This window comes from Leptonychotes weddellii, chromosome 7, assembly GCF_054177405.1.
Source record: "Leptonychotes weddellii isolate Sample4059 chromosome 7, ASM5417740v2, whole genome shotgun sequence".
Lineage (NCBI taxonomy): Eukaryota > Metazoa > Chordata > Mammalia > Carnivora > Phocidae > Leptonychotes > Leptonychotes weddellii.
Genome location: NC_138375.1, coordinates 70,026,672 through 70,043,588, shown reverse-complemented (window position 1 = coordinate 70,043,588; position 16,917 = coordinate 70,026,672). Strand labels below are relative to the sequence as shown.

At 34.6% G+C, this 16,917-nt stretch overlaps 1 protein-coding gene and 1 non-coding gene across 2 annotated transcripts in view; both read right to left on the bottom strand.

Annotated features, from left to right (window-relative positions):
* Positions 1-16,917, bottom strand: part of ST8SIA4 (ST8 alpha-N-acetyl-neuraminide alpha-2,8-sialyltransferase 4) — a 101,573-nt gene that overhangs the window by 65,005 nt on the left and 19,651 nt on the right. The window lies entirely within an intron of this gene.
* LOC115942689 (small nucleolar RNA SNORA63) lies at positions 14,406-14,536 on the bottom strand. Its single transcript, XR_004077289.1, has one exon. It is a non-coding gene; the product is annotated as a small nucleolar RNA SNORA63 (small nucleolar RNA).

The following is a 16,917-nucleotide window of genomic DNA, read 5'->3' as shown; positions in this document are numbered from 1 at the left end:
AGCCTGGTGGTGGGTATTGAGGAGGGCACATTCTGCATGGAGCACTGTGTGTTATGCACAAACAATGAATCATGGAACACTTCATCTAAAACTAATGATGTAATGTATGGGGATCAATATAAGAATAAAAAAAAATGAATGTTTTATTTTCCAATATAACAGTAGGCCAAGGCAACTTCACACTCATTAAATCATATTTATTCTAAGTGGAACTTTCTCATATTCTATTTTAGTAGAAAGTCACATTTTTCACTTGGCTGAAAGGCCTTGATCTCCATAATTCTTTTATCCTCTGTATCTGATTCAGAAAGTTCCTCTCAGAAAATCTCTCCTGAATATATTCTCTCTTTTCTATTCCTACTGCTATTTTCTCAACTTAGCTTAGGTACCACCATGTTTCTTTGAACTACTGTTGCAACAATTTGTTAATGAATTGTTTTTCAAACTATTAGCTAGACCCACTGGTGGATCATGAATTATATTTGGGGTCACAGATAAGCAATTTTTAAAGAATGTGAAAGAACAGAATGGATTATAATTGAAAACAACAGTGTTTCTGGCACATAATTTTATGAAAATTTGTTGAAGTTTTGTGTGTGTGTGTGTGTGTGTGTGGTGTATGTAGTAATAGTAATGGAAGCAGTAGTAGGAGTATATCATGACATAAGTTGTATTTCTGACAATGCATCTTTATTAAACAGAATTGAAAAACATTGCTCTAACCAGTTCTTTAACACAAAGACTCCAAATTTATTATTCTGCTTCAAGGATGTTATCATCTTGTAAAAATGCACATTTGATCACATTGCTATCCTAACCAAAAAATCTTTAGTGATATCAGTCTAGGATTTTCATAACTTGTCTCTACCCTTACTTTTCAGAATTTTTTTTTTTCTACAAGCCCACTGCCTATCTTAGATCTGAGTGGCTTCAGTCCACTCCATGTAGTCCATGTCTTTTCTATGTCCCTTTATTTATGATGAGGTCTCTGCCTGAAATGACCTCCCTCTCCAAGACACTTTAGCCGCTAACCCAGAAGTCATATTTGTTCTTAAAACTCAAAGGTTAATATCCATTGCAATGTTTGACATGATTTCTTTGGCAGAACTAATTGCTTCTACTGCTTTGTTCTAAAATATTTACTAATATCTTCATTCTACCACATATGAAAAGCTATCATATTTAGTTGCTTGTATAGGATTGATATCTTTAATGAAATTAGTAGAGCCACCATAATAATAATAATGAGAGTTACTCTGTGTATTTTGTGTATGTGAATTGAGAACCTGTGTACAGGTATTTGATCTCTCAGTCTTCTAAGAACACTGCTGATGCTCTAAACCAGGTCCTGAACACACAAAGTGCTGAGTGGGAGGTTAACGCAACTCTGGAAAATGGGCAATTTTGCTTGCATATTTCCCCATTTACTGGGGACAAGCTCTTCTGGTCTTGTGATGATACATACCAAAGAATCCAGACTGGGCCCTCAGGCTGTCAGTTTGTGAGTTCTGCACCAAATCTTCTGATACCTGTACAATTATTTCAATTTTTATTTTTAACATGTTAGTTGTGTTAAACATGTTAAAAATGTCTCAGTAGAAATATGATATAGTGTGTGTTTTGAGAGTTGAGCTAAGGAAAACAAAAGGTGCAGTACTAATAAATATGTGTTAAGCTGAAAACTGTGTTTTATTTATTTATTTATTTTAAAGATTTTATTTATTCTTTTGAGACAGAGATACAGAGAGAGAGAGAGAGCATGAGCAGGGGGAGAGGCAGAGGGAGAGGGAGAAGCAGGCTCCGCACTGAGCCAGGAGCCCCATGTGGGGCTTGATCCCAGGACCCTGGGATCATGACCTGAGCAGAAGGCAGAGGCTTAACCATCTGAGCCACCCAGCCACCCCTGAAAACTGGGTTTTAACTGTAGCTGTTAAAATGTTTAACAGTCAGAAGCTGTGCTAATTAAAATAGACCAATATTGAAAAAAAATCATCATTTTAAGTTGGAATTATTTAACCTAAAACAAGAAATGAGATCTGTTCCACTGATGTACCTATTTTAGGTGACTGGTGTTTCCTGTAAGCAGAGCCATTGTCATTCAAAACAAGTTAGGAAGACTGGAGAAGTTCTAAAGACATAATATTTTTTCATTCTGATTTTTTAAAACAGCTCTAAGTCAAAATTTACTCATAAGAAGAGTTAGTACATAGGGATAAGTGGAAACAAGAAACTACACTGTTTAGCATTCTTCCAATTGTTAGGATTCCTCCCCCTTTATTTTATTAAAGTATAACAAGTTTCAGTTTGTGGTTTGTAAAAATGAAACTCCCAGTTCTCCCTTAACCAAATAGTGTTCTGCTTTTAAACAAACACCACATAAAATATTGAGGCAAGCTTAAAAGTCTATTATGCATTAAATATGTCCAAGACTTAGAAATATCCTCATCAGGTAACTAAAGAATAGATCAGAAATATCGTAAATATAAAAGGTACCAAATTAAGCATTCAAAATATTAATAGTTTTCTCAAGTTACATATAGAAGGTCATGCCTGGGGAATTTGAAAAATTGAAGTAAAGGGCAAAGCATGCACGTATACATGTTAAAAAACTAAGGATTATTATTAATGACCTTGATCATTGAAACTAAAAGCACATCCACACAATACTTTGATAGGAGGATGTGCACAAAGAATAAGGACAAGAATATCCATAAACATAACCACATTCTTGGAAAGGGAATTATTGTTACTGTTCCAAATAGAACTGTCTTAAAACTTAGTTTCATTCATTTTTATAATTAATTCCTTCCATCTCACTGGCAGCAACGCTTTGTTCTTAGCTCTATGATTACAGTAACCGTACCATTCTCTTGCTCCTCTCTGTGTCTATCTCCCCCATCAGACAGCAATCTCCAAACAGAATAGACCATGTAACTTGTCTTTATTTCCCTAATATCTACTGCAGTCCCTCAGGATTTCGCATCCAGTGGCTGCTTGATAATTGTTTGTTGAATGAACAAATACTTGCTGAAATTATGTGACAACAAATTAATGGAACTACTGTTTTTACTTTTAAACTTCAAATAACTGCTTTTATTTTTTAAATGATCATATTTAAGAGCCATACATTTACACCAAAGATGACAACAGTACTCAAAAAATAATTATGGGACTCTAATTTTGAACTTCTTTCCTGACCAAGTTATGAGTCGCGGTAAAAAAAATCATTCTCAGTTCTTTATAAGATCACCATACTTTTGACTCAAGACCATGTTGTTCAGTCTGATCATCTATATAATTCATTAAATATAATAAGAGCTATCAGTTACTACCTTTTGTCACATACCATTTCTATCTAAGTTATTTACATTTTAAAGAACATTCATATAATTGAGTTATCTGCAATTATGTTTTACAGATGAAGGGGAAAAACCTTCAGCTTACACATCTTCAAGTTGGGATTTAAACCCAACCTTGAATCTAAAACACTGCAAATTCAACAGACAGTAGCCACACTTGTGGTGAGCATAGCATAATGTATAAACCTGTTGAATCACTATGTTGAACACCTGAAATAATTTAACATTATGTGTCAACTATACTTAAATAAATAAATAAATAATAGGTAGGTCCAAAATAAAACGGAACAACATGAATCCAAAATTTATTGCATAATACCAAAGTTTCAAATGATTTTGATTATCCAAAACACATATTCTCTCTCTTTCTCAAACACACACACACACATATACACACACACTATGCTTGTCACTAATGAGAAAACACTCAAAACTACATGAAACCAGAGAGGGAGACAAACCATAAGAGACTCTTAATCTCAGGAAAAAAACTGAAGGTTGGTGGAGTGGTGGGGGGGATGGGAGGGATGGGGTGGCTGCGTGACAGACATTGGGGACGGTATGTGCTATGGTGAGCGCTGTGAATTGTGTAAGACTGATGAATCACAGATCTGTACCCCTGAAACAAATAATAGATTATATGTTTAAAAAAAAAAAAGACAGAGAAGATAGTAGGAAGGGAAAAATGAAGGGGGGGAAACCGGAGGGGGAGATGAATCATGAGAGACTATGGACACTGAGAAACAAACTGAGGGTTCTAGAGGGGAGGTGCGTGGGGGGAGGGGTTAGCCTGGTGATGGGTATTAAAGAGGGCACGTATTGAATGGAGCACTGGATGTTATACGCAAACAATGAATCATGGAACACTACATCAAAAACTAATGATATAATGTATGGTGACTAACATAACATAATAAAATAAAATTAAAAAAAGAAACTACAGATTATAAAACTCTGTAAGTTTAAGTTTTATGTATTGTTTAAAAAACAAATACATATATATGTGTGTATATATATATTTCATGCTCAAAATCACTCAGGTAGTATTACAGGTGGAACATGAGTCCAACTCTTCAAATTCCCAGTATATCACATTTCCCATCTATACTCCAGATTTTTAACATATTTTTTTATTTTTTTAAAGTAAAAATTGGTTTTGTTCCCAATTTAAAAACAGTATTTGTGTTCACTGCATGGGGAAATGCATACACGTGCTTACACGCGTGCACACACACACACACACACACTATCACTACCAAAAACAGAAGTTAAGCTAATTCAAACATAAAACACTTTTAAGTCTCTGTCTAAAAGATAATCACTGTTAACATTTTGTACCATACTGACTGCAAATATTCTAAAAAACAATTTTCAGTAACGGCATAAGTCAATATACCGAAAAGATTGCATTCTGTGGTTCCAGAGAATTTAGGTGGATGCCAGTTAAGTAGATATGGGAAGTGGAAGGTCTTATCTCTTAGAAAAATGTCAGGGTCCTTTCCCCAAAACTATACTAAATGATGTTGATGTAAAACAACTTCTCTCCCTTCTGATAATACTCGTATTTACTGGTTCTTCTTTATTCTCTATGTACCATGACTTCCCAAGGCCCTGACCTCATCACATTTACAAAAATCCATATGAATCATTAAAACTTCATTTTGTTTTTCTTTGCCAAGAAGTGATACTTTTCTCCTGATTTTGAGGCTTAACATTTGCTCACATCAGGAGGAGAGGCAACACTCCTGGACCAAAGGAAACAAAAGCCAGATTACAGGATGCAATATTAAGGGGAAAATGTTATTTCTACAAATTGATTGATGAGAAGGAAATTTATTCAAAACATGGCAACCAGAAGGAAAAAAATTGAAACAACAGTGCAAGTTGACAGGATCTATTCCAAAGGTGTCTTTTGAATCATAAGAAAATAGAGTCATAGAGTTTCAGAGCCGGAAAGAAATTTATGAGACCATCTAGTTCAACGGCCTCATTTGGCATATTGGGAACCTGAAACCCAAAGTGATTTACATTACTTGTTCAAAGTTACACAGCTATATTTAGTGCCAATGTCAGCAGGAGGATCCAGGTTTCTGAACTCTCAAATGAGTATTATTTCAATTATACTTCATGGGAGAAAACGTAACTGCTTAGCAACAATGACCATTTAACTGCAAATATTTACATCTTCTGTGTACCTAGGTCACAGATATAATTTTCACACCATGAATATACTACAAAGACATTAATCCTAAACCATCGGAAGGAAGAAAGATTACATTTATTGAATAAATAATTTGTACTTGGGTTTATACTAGTCAATTTCATACATCTCATTTTATTTCTATACCCACAAAAAATAGAAGGTAAGGAGTATTTTCTTCATATTAAATGTGAAGAAACCATGGCTTGGAGAAGTAAATAAATCACTTAAGATTGAATATATATATTAAATGGAAAAGCTGGAACTTGAAATCAGATATACCTGACTTAAAGATTTATCTCGCTTCATTAAGGTGTTAATTCCCTTGAAACAAAAGGTCTCAGTCTCCTCCTCACTTATCTGACCTTAGAATATTTTGGCATACTTTTGGCACACAATAAGTAGATATTTTTTTAAAGATATTATTTATTTATTTGGGAGAGAGAGAGAGACAGAGTGGGGGGGGCAAAGGAGAGGGAGAGATATCTCAAACAGACTCTACGCTGAGTGACGGAGGGCTCAATACCAGGACCCCAAGATCATGACTTGAGCCAAAATTAAGAGTCAGACGCTTAAGTGACCGAGCCACTTGGGTCCCCCAATAAGTAGATACTAAAAGAAAAGAGTTTCCCATAAGATGATCCGTTAATCACAACTGGAGAAATTGCTCAACACTATAAAGTCAGTGTTTATTTTATTTTATATTTCTTGATTTTTTAATTGTTTTTCCGATTTTATTAAGATATAGTTGACACATAATATTGTGTAGGTTGAAGGTATACAACATGATGATTTGATGTACATGTATATATTGTGAAATAATTGCCAGAACAGGGATTATTAATATATCCTCACCTCACATAGTTACTACTATGTGTGTGTCGTTTTATGTGTTGTTTGATTTGTTTTTTTAGCCTACTTTGAAGAATGGCTGGTGCCTTGTGGAAATATCAGACATTATAATGGCATCCCTATTCTATTTTACATGCTAAGTCATCAAAATTTGAAATGTACCCTAATAAAGACAATCTCTCACTGGTCTTCATATTTCAGAGTAAACATACAACTAAAAACCTCTTAATCTAGTACAGCATAAACTATTATTTCTAATTGAAAAATATAAGTGTTTCCAATCTTTATTTAAAAATAAAATATTAAACTTTGAGAAGGAGAGGAAAAAGCTCTATTGTCGCTTCCTTCCCTAACCTACTGTGTATACTCAGGAAAGTCACTCCAACTCTCTATTCTATGAAAAAATAGAGGTTGTTAACCTAAGCCTAACTAACTCAGAGGAACCAGTGGGAACCAATTAGGTTTCTTCAAGATTCATTTTCTGCCAAAATGACATCCAAAAAATGTCACATTTAAAATGGAGCACATTCGTGTTTATTATCATTTGCCTTTTCCATCTATTATACAATTGATATCATTTCTTTATTTTTTTCATTTGCCTTCTACTCTATCCTTACACTGTCACCATCTTACTTTGCCCCTCATCATCTCCACCTTTAGACTGCTTTCAGTAGTACCATTTTTATCCCTCTCTAACTTACCTATCACCAGAAATCTTCCTGAAATTTACATTTGGTCATGTCATTCCTCTACAGAGTGGCTTTACACACTGCCTGCAAAATGAAGCCCAATCTCCTTAGCCAGACACCACGGACCCTGTGTTACCTGTCTCTCAGCCTCCTTCTCCAGCTTCACCTGCTTTCATTGACCCATGCAACCTTCTATTCTAGCATGCTGAAGCTGCCTGCAGGCCTGGAAAAGCCACTGTCTTCCATGCTTAGGCCCTTTGTGCATAATGGATCCAGTTTGGACTTGGTCTCACTCTCTTTTCCCTCCATTCTATGTTTACCTTCTCAGTCACCTCAAGTGCTTCTTCTCCCAGGAAGTCATCCTTGACTATCCAGCTTATGTCTCCTCTCTGCCTCATTACCAGTGCTTACTTCTCTGTATAACTCTAATAAAGCAATTTGCACGTTATTAGTCATTACTTTATCTCCTTCACTAGACCACAGTCATTCCAAACTTAGAGACTTGCTTTTCATTTTTGTATCTCCAATTCCTGATAAATAGGTGGATAAAAGACTGATCCACTGACTAAATTATAAGAAAGATCAAAGCTATGCTATTTATCAATTGAAACAATAGGTACTGAAAAGTTTGTATTTAATTTTGGAGTAGATATTTTGGGCCTATGTCTATTTACAGATGAGTTTGCTTAAAAAATAACAAATACTGTAAACCCAAAACTGAAGCCTTATTTAGAAAAAATCTGTGGAAGGACTGATCAACTGACCATTTGCTAATGCTCAGCTGATGTCAGGAAATGATAATCTCCACAACATTTTATGTTAATATGAATCATAGCATCTAAGCTTAGTTTATCATCTTACTCTGTCCTATGAGATGGATTTCATCACATTTTGCCTCCTCTAATATCTTCCTTATTGAGTGCTCTTCCTCTTCTTTATCTTTGATTTATTTATTATCATGGTCCTTTTATCTGTTAATGTGCTTATGCTTCTATGCCTCTAAGTATATTCCCCTTCTGTTTATAACAACAATAAAACACCAACAAGAACAAACAAACCAACAAACCCTAAGGGCCTTTCTCGGACTATAGGATACTATGTAAATCCTTAACAGGGTATAATGATCCTTCATCATGTAATTCCAACATACCTCGACATTTCTCCTTCCACATTGTTTCTCATTATGAACCGAATAGTAGAATGGTCCAAAACTCTATCTATTCCAAGACCATGGAAATTATTTGTCTTTATGCTTACTGGTCTCTTTGCCTTAGATTCCTCTTTTCCACTTGTTGAATGACAAATCCTCCAGATGTACCATGATTTACTTACGTTTTTTTTGTCATGCTTACAAAATGCCTTGATACATAAGCAATTGTTCGTTTTTGGATAGATTTCTATAACTGGAAATAGTGACTAAAGGAATACATTATTTATAAGGTTTGGTAGACATTATCAATCTGATTTTGGGAATAGTTGTATCGATTTACATAATTAAAAGCATTTCACAGGAGTGCCAATAACGACACAACTTGGCACTTAATATTAAGAGTTTTAAAAATCCTTGCTAGATTGATAGATGAGAAATTGTATCTGTTCAAAATAATGTGTTTTAGAGAATGGGGTAAGCATTTTAAGACAACATTTTAAAATTTAAAATAGTTAATCACTGTCATTTCCATTTAAAAAAATTATCTCTTCTAGATAAAATCTTTTTATCCAAGGAATTATATGGTTGGGGAAAAAAAAGTTAGAGCCTCACTTCAGATCACAATCCATAATGAAGTCCATATTTGGTTTTAAATTAAATTTTAAAAATCATAAAAAATTATAAATATAATAAAATGGAATTTTGATTTTTACTTAGAACATAAATTTTATGATTAAAATCAATAGAAATCACAAAGGTAATTAGTTTTGTATAAGCTATAAAATTTCATAAATCCAAAATATGAATAAAATAGTAAGTAAAAATATGGTAGAAATTAAATGGAGCAAATATCGCATATGTAGTGGAACTATCCCTAAAATATTAAGTGGTTATTTTAATCAAAATGAATTTTTAAAAATCTTTCTAATGTCTTGGACCTGGCTCACTACCAGAAACTTAACTGTTTGTAGTTAACATACTTGAGTTAAGGACAAACATATTTTCTGCCAGAGTGGAGAAGGAAGAATTAAGGCCATTTTCAGGAACACACAGAAAAGCAGAAATTTTTTTTTCTTTCCCAGAAAAGAGTTTATTTTGCTATAAGGAATTAGCATTCATAGAAGGTCAAGAGGATGATTTAAAGTTTGCCATAAATTACCCACTAGTATAGAATCAAGAACTGATTGAGTTATAAAAATGCATGTATCGGGGCGCCTGGGTGGCTCAGTCGTTAAGCGTCTGCCTTCGGCTCAGGTCATGATCCCGGGGTCCTGGGATCGAGCCCAGCATCGGGCTCCTTGCTCTGCGGGGAAGCCTGCTTCTCCCTCTCTCACTCCCCCTGCTTGCGTTCCCTCTCTCGTTATGTCTCTCTCTGTCAAATAAATAAAATCTTTAAAAAAAAAAAAATTGCATTGTATCAGTCAAGGAAAGTCAATTCCTCCATCTTTTTCTTTTTTGAAACATACCATCTCTTTTCTTAGGAAGGTAGATCATTATAAAGTAAAACATTTTTATCTTATTGCTTTAGTTTCCTGAAGAAATATGTCTTCACTACAATTATTCCTAATATTATACAGTCAGATTTGACAGACACTCATATCTGAGAAGAGTTCCTGTTTCTTTGCATTCCATATTTTCTTTATGTAATTCAGTGTCAACTGTGTACATATTTGATAAATTTGGAGAAAGTATATCTTCTTGTTTATATCAGACAATGAGAATTTGCATTTCTAGTCAATGGCCATAGCTATTAGGAAATGCAGTGACAAATTTAATTTTCAACTACAACACTTAAACAAGATGTGCTTTAGTATCATTCATACTAAGCTTTACATTTTATCCATCTCTCTACTATATTTCCCAACTGATACTTAGAATAACATTTTGAAATAATAGGTCTATATTATTATTATCACTGGACAGTGGAAATAATGATGTTTAGATATTTATCCAATATGATGCTTCTATTAATTACCAGGAACCCAGCTTTTTGACTCCCAATATCTAGGGCATTTCACTATACTACTCTTCATATTTCTGTATTTTCTTTTTAATTGTAAGGGTTTAAATGATCTTTACTTACATATGACTCCTCTTACATATTAATTTTGAAACTCAGTGTACAATAATATATGAACACAAACCAGATTTTTCTTGAGTCCTACATTCTTTCACTCCATAAATAAATAGCATATACCTCAACATATCAATTTTGCCACTAAATCCTGAAGATACAGGCTAAATAAATTAAACATATTGGGACTTCCAGCTTGCCTAGAGCTTAATGTCCACATATACTGAGATGTCCAATACATCTCCAACCTTAATACACATAAAAATCACCGGAGCACTGTGATCAAATGCCCATTCTGACTCAGCAGGTTTGGTACAAGTTCAGAGATTCTGTAGTTCTAACAGACTTCCAGGTGATGCCAACATTGGCAGATCAGAACTACAATTTGAGTAGCCAGATTTACTTATATAAATATATATACAAATATAGGTAGGTAGATAATTTTAATTGATCCCTCATTGTTAGTTTTATATTTTTAGGAAAAAAAAATATGAACCAATAGGAAATTAGGAGTGAGTTGGTCAAGCATGGCAGGAACTAAGTATGATGATTAACAAAGGAGAAACCAAGCAAATAGAAGACAGTGACCTAAGCTGGAGGGAAGACGGGGACAGTATAAAACAGAGAAAAAGGAGGTATCAAGAAAAGAATAAATGAACAAAATTAAATTTGAAATTCCAACTAGCCCGAACAGAAAAAGTGTTTTATAGCTCTTAGTTAACCATTTCTGAATCACTTAAGTCATACTCATGATTCTTAGCATCTCTGTTTAAGCACAGTGAGGAGCTGCATATCATGGTCAAAAAAATAACAGTTGCCGGTTGCAACTGTTAATTAACTCCTCCCTCAGAGGCTTCCACATACCGCCAAAGGTAGTACAGAGTGGGACCATATTTACTTCTATCAGACTGGACATATTCTCTCTTCTATGAAAAACCAGTGGGATGGGTTGCCTGATATTTCCCTCAATCACTAGACAACCCAGAAACAGGAAAGAATGCACATTTTCCCACACCAAGGTGAGAAGATTACAGAAGATGGAATGAGGGTTTGTTCTCCACCATCTCTCATTATCAATATTAAGAAATACCTGAATTTCTTTTGTCATTAGAAAATCACTATTGCTAAGCTCAAAATTCTTGAGTATAGACAGCACAAATACTACAATGTACTGTTTTGTAAATTCACATGGGAGTAAATTATCTGAAAAAATTGAAAAAATAACTTCAGAAAAATTTAAAAGCACTCTAAATATTGTTTTCCAGGGGCTCCTGGGTGGCTCAGTCGTTAAGCGTCTGCCTTCGGCTCAGGTCATGGTCCCAGGGTTCTGGGATCGAGTCCTGCATCAGGCTCCCTGCTCTGCTGGAAGCCTGATTCTCCCTCTCCCACTCCCCCTGCTTGTGTTCCCTCTCTCACGGTCTCTGTCAAATAAATAAATAAAATCTTTAAAAAAAATAATAAATATTGTTTTCCAAAATCCAAAACAATTTTTACCGCTTAATGTAAGATATACACTGTTCTAATAATTTTACTACACAAATTTAAAAAAAAAGGTTTAAAAGATACTTTTAAACAAGTAGTTTTCTAAACCTATTTTCCTTTGTCTATGATTATATATAAATGATATATATATATATGATATATACTGTCTTCTAAACTCTAAATTCTTGGAAGTTTACAGCATACTTTTAGATATGTCCATGTGGAATAAACAGAGCAGAGATTTTGTAATTATTCCTGACCCCACACAGACAGGCCTCCTGCAAGAAGGAATGTAAAGATCATCATTCTGTAACTGTGTTCCATTCATGACTGGCCCATGATTGGCACTCATAAATGTTTGTAATGTAGTAAATTACTAGTACCTTTGAGAAAAAATTTAATGTTTACCTTTTAACACATTTTCATTTTAAATGACAATAAGAATAATACAAAACAAAGGTGTTTCAATGGGTAGAATTGTAGTTAATGTGGCACTTGGATGGGAGAAGAATTTGAGAAAATCATTTGTGGAAGCCTCTAAATTTCCTGTTTCTATAAATACTGGTACAAAAGAATGTTTCACAATTTTAAAACCACATATATTTTTCCTTCTTTGATCTACGTACATCATTAAAATGATGTTAGAAGTGTAACAGTAGCCAACTGAATATTTGGAATGTGTTTTTATTAATTAATAAAATAAAATTATTAGGCCTAAAATTGTACTTCCCTTTTCTTCAAAATGCCATAGATACAGATTTTATTTGAAGAGAAGACGAGCTTATCCCAGACAGGAAAAGAGAATATTGGAGATAAAATTATACATCGCACAGAAAATTCTTTCTGTATAGATCCTGGCCTGTGCCAACTCTATGGATGCAGAGGCACATAAAAAGAAGTCATAGTTTCCTCTGGTTCCAACATAGCAGATTCAGAGAATTCAAAATGCCTATATCCAGAGAAGTAGGTCTAATGAATAATATTAAAATAATATTTCCTTTCCTGCCATATGTGACAATGTGGATTGAGCTTGAAGGTATTATGCTGAGTGAAGTCAGAGAAACACAAATACTGTATGGTATCACTTACATGTGGAATCAACAGATCAACAACAGATGTGGAATCTGTTATTTAAGTACATTTTCCTGTTATTTAAGAATATATTTTACCAATAAATTCAGTATTTAGTCAGTCATTAGTGAATCAAAACTAGGCTTTAACTTATTTTTCTATTTTTTTTTTTTTTACTTTAAACATCATATTGACCAGGGCTTTTAATTTGTGTAATATCCCACTGAAGCCAGCATTTAATTTAATTGATTAATTGATGATACAAACTGCCACCTAAAGGAGTATCTCTTTTAGGAGAGAAAATGCATGACAATGTGTGTGTGTGTGTGTTTGTATTTATGAATAGCTACCATTATATGTGTAAACATACAAATAGGCACTTTTCACAGGCTAATTTTAAAATACTTATGTGGGGCATTAGAAATAGCATTCTCCAAAATCATACTTCACAGGACAATAATGCCACATACATATGCCATGCCCTCCTCCCCCAATAGAACAACTGTTTGGAACAATAGATACCTGTTGGCATATAATAATGCACTGGTACATAATTAAGCAAAAAAGATAACATTTTATTTCTATAAAGTCCTTTTGAAAAAACTAAAGATGAAGTTTAAAATTTAATTAATGTCAAATGAAGATTTTCTCTAAAAATAATGCTTTGGTTTATTAAGTTAGAGGTCAAGTTGAATGTAATACCTAGATGAACCTGATCCTTGAGGGGTCACAGAACTAATTAGTGCCTTCTGCAAGCAGACCAGCATAATTTAGCTCTCTCTTAACAAACTTACTAACAGGAGAAGTGGGAAACAAACAACCTGGGAACACAGGCTATACATGCAATCAAATAACAAAAACTATATTTAGATATGCAGATACACATGCAGTACATTTCTAGGAAGGTGAGAACCTTGAAAGATTCTGAAGATTGTTACTAAAATTTGTAGCAACTTCAACCAGTTTGATATGGGTGGGAAACTATTTCAAGGAGTAAGGCTCTGATTGTGTTTTTAAGAAAAAGTCCTTCATGGTGTTCTAGGGTAAGAGACATGTGTACAATAATGAATGGTCAAACATACTTGGGGAAGGAAAACGTATTCAAGACATAGATGATGAGGCAGAATTCCATGAGGAAGAGAAGAGCTTTAGGAAGGACTGAAGTTTGGTATAATGATATGTCATTGAAAACTATTGTGTCCATGAGATTCAAATGAATGAATTCCCCAAATAGCTATTATACAACCAAGATTATTTTCCTATAGAGATTATTTGATTCTTTTTTTTAATTTATTTTTATTTTTTTATTTTTTAAAGATTTTATTTATTTATTTGACAGAGAGAGACACAGCGAGAGAGGGAACACAAGCAGGGGGAGTGGGAGAGGGAGAAGTAGATTCCCCGCTGAGCAGGGAGCCCGATGCGGGGCTCGATCCCAGGACCCTGGGATCATGACCTGAGCCGAAGGCAGACGCTTAATGACTGAGCCACCCAGGCACCCCTCAAGTCAGTGTTTTACTTGGTAAATATGTCTGAGACCATGCATCCCTGGCTGCTAAGCACCATGGCGGACAGGGCTAGAAAGGTAACAGCTTTATTTTGAGCAGGGGGCAAAGACAAGACAGCACTTTATAGCTACATTGTAACTAGATCCTGCATGAGATTATTTGATTCTAATCATAAGTGGATTCCTGCTAAAGTTTTCCTCATAAAATCAGAAACCTTATCCTAAAATCAGAAATATTTCCCCAGTACATACTTTAATCTAGAATATTCCAACTTCTATTTTTGGAAGCTAGTAAAAAATAGGAGGAAAATAAAACAAAAGTAATTATGGTGATAATTTTCATGTCTTCATTAGGATGATTATCCTCATTTTTTATACTTCTCGGTAACTCCATAATACAGCTGTAAACTTAAAGGATTGGTCATTATTTTGTTCTTGTTAAATAAGCTTCAAAAATAATCATAGCTTAGTAAAGTATAAATAACCTCTTGAAGTTCTATTCCTAAAAACACTCCACCATTTGCAAATGCTCAAACACCAGTAAGTGACTTGCAACAGGTAGATAATAAAGTTCTGGAGATATAATGCACAACATAGTGACTATAGTGAATAATACTGTATTATAGATTTTAAAGTTGCTAAAATACTAGGTCTTAATTGTTCTTACTATAAGAAAGAAGTGGTAATTATGTGAATTGACAGAAGTGTTAAGACTACAGTCTTAATTTCAGAATCAGAAGTGGGGCTGAACCCGGTAAGTTATATAGATCCCAGAGTTAAAGCTTAAAGCGATGTAAGAACAAGGAGTCAGTCACATGTAGATCCTGTATTAACAAACTTGAAAATTCTCTTCTTTACACTGCAACAATTTCCACTTCTGCTGTAAAATCTTTACTTCATTTTTCCTGACCCCTGATTTTTAGCCTCTTCAGAAATTCTACAAGCCTTAGTTTTTCTTTTTTCTTCTTCTTCTTCTTCTTCTTCTTCTTTTTTTTTTTTTTTTTTGATAAGATCATCTTATCAGAGAGAGAGAGCACAAGCAGGGGGAGTGGCAGGCAGAGGGAGAAGCAGGCTCTCCTCTGAGCAGAGAGCCCAATGCATGACTCAATCCCAGGACCCTGGGATCATGACCTGAGCCAAAGGCAGACGCTTAACTGACTGAGCCACCCAGGTGCCCTAGCCTTAGTTTTCTTTCACAACCATCTTCACACAGACTTCAATGTTCAGAGCTCATTACCTTCATTTCCATTGTCATTCCCTAATTAAATATTTTTACCTCCTCTTTGGACACAATTTTGTTTGCATATCTACATGTTGACAGAGTTCCCCCCAACTCAGTCCAATCAATATAATGGTTCAGGTTTTTAAAGGCTCAACTGATGTATAATCAATCTCTGATCCTGCATCCAATTGAGAAAAGGTAAAATAATAAAGTGTTTGTAGTTATATTCACTGTTATGAAATGTATTCACCTGATAGTGTTCTATTATAATTTTCATGGCTATTATTGTTTTACGAAAAAAATATTGCCTATTTATGATTAATATTTATTAATTATATTTATTTTTAAGACTGTATTTCAAAAAAATTCTTTCAAGATCTATACTTTCACAGGCTGAATTCCAACATAACCTCAAGACTCCAGGTAATCAACATAGCAAATCAGTATACTTTCCTAGCTATCTTTTTTTTTTTACAAAACTGCAAATAGGGGCGCCTGGGTGGCTCAGTTGGTTAAGCGACTGCCTTTGGCTCAGGTCATGGTCCCGGAGTCCTGGGATCGAGTTCCACATCAGGCTCCCGGCTCGGCGGGGAGCCTGCTTCTCCCTCTGACCCTCTCCCCTCTCATGCTGTTTCTCTCTCGCTCGCTCTCTAATAAATAAATAAATAAAATCTTAAAAAAAAAAACTGCAAATAGTTTATAAATCTTTATCTCTCCAAACAATGGTGTCTTTTATCTCTTAAAATCCTTCTGGAGGCTCTGCCCCAGGCCCTCAGGGTCAGTACCTTACAGATCACCTTTAGGACTGAAAAGCTCCACTGGAAAAAAAACAGGCGTTCTATGAGTTTTAAGTTTTACTCACATATTAATGAGATATTTTGTTAGAACAAATACTAGTTATTGTGTATATATCAAGCACTACGGCAGGTTTATTTTTAATTCTCTGATTTTTCAAAGTAGGTATTTTTATCTTCTTTTAATAGTTGAGCAAACTGGGTTTTAGGCAGATTAGTGGACTCACCTACAACCACAAAATTAAGAGTTTGTATTTTAACAGTGATCTGCCTGATTTAAAAACTCAATCCCAGCTTGCATTCCCACCAACACTGTAGGAGGGTTCCCCTTTCTCCGCATCCCCGGAGGTTCCTCAAAAAGTCGAAAATAGAGCTACCATATGACCCAGCAATTGCACTACTGGGTATTTACCCCAAAGATACAAATGTAGGGATCCGAAGGGGTATGTGCACCCCAATGTTTATAGCAGCAATGTCCACAATAGCCAAACTGTGGAAAGAGCCAAGATGTCCACTG